Here is a 372-nt window from a genome sequence, read left to right on the forward strand (position 1 = left end):
TTCACCTTATTCATTTTCTTCACGTCCCTTATCACTCTCTGAAATTATTTTAAGGTCATTCTCTTCCACTACAGTGTAAGGCTCCGGAAGTCGGGGTCAGGGTCGCTCCGGTTCAGGCCTGTACACATTTAGAGGCTCAGGCACACAGTAGGGATTCAGCCAGTGCGCGCTGAATTCGCGAGGTCTACACCCGCGGCGTGCCACGTCGGGGCTCCACTCCCCGGGAGCGCGCACTGGCAGCAGGGGCCCGAGGGGCAGCTCCGCCGGGGGCGTGGTGGAGGCGCGAGCCCGTCCCGGGCCCCGCCCCCCCCGCGCCTGCCCATTGGCGGCAGAACCGGGGGCGGGGAGAGGCCTGGGGCATCGCGATCCCCG

The sequence above is a fragment of the Camelus ferus genome, chromosome 32, assembly GCF_009834535.1.
Source record: "Camelus ferus isolate YT-003-E chromosome 32, BCGSAC_Cfer_1.0, whole genome shotgun sequence".
NCBI lineage: Eukaryota > Metazoa > Chordata > Mammalia > Artiodactyla > Camelidae > Camelus > Camelus ferus.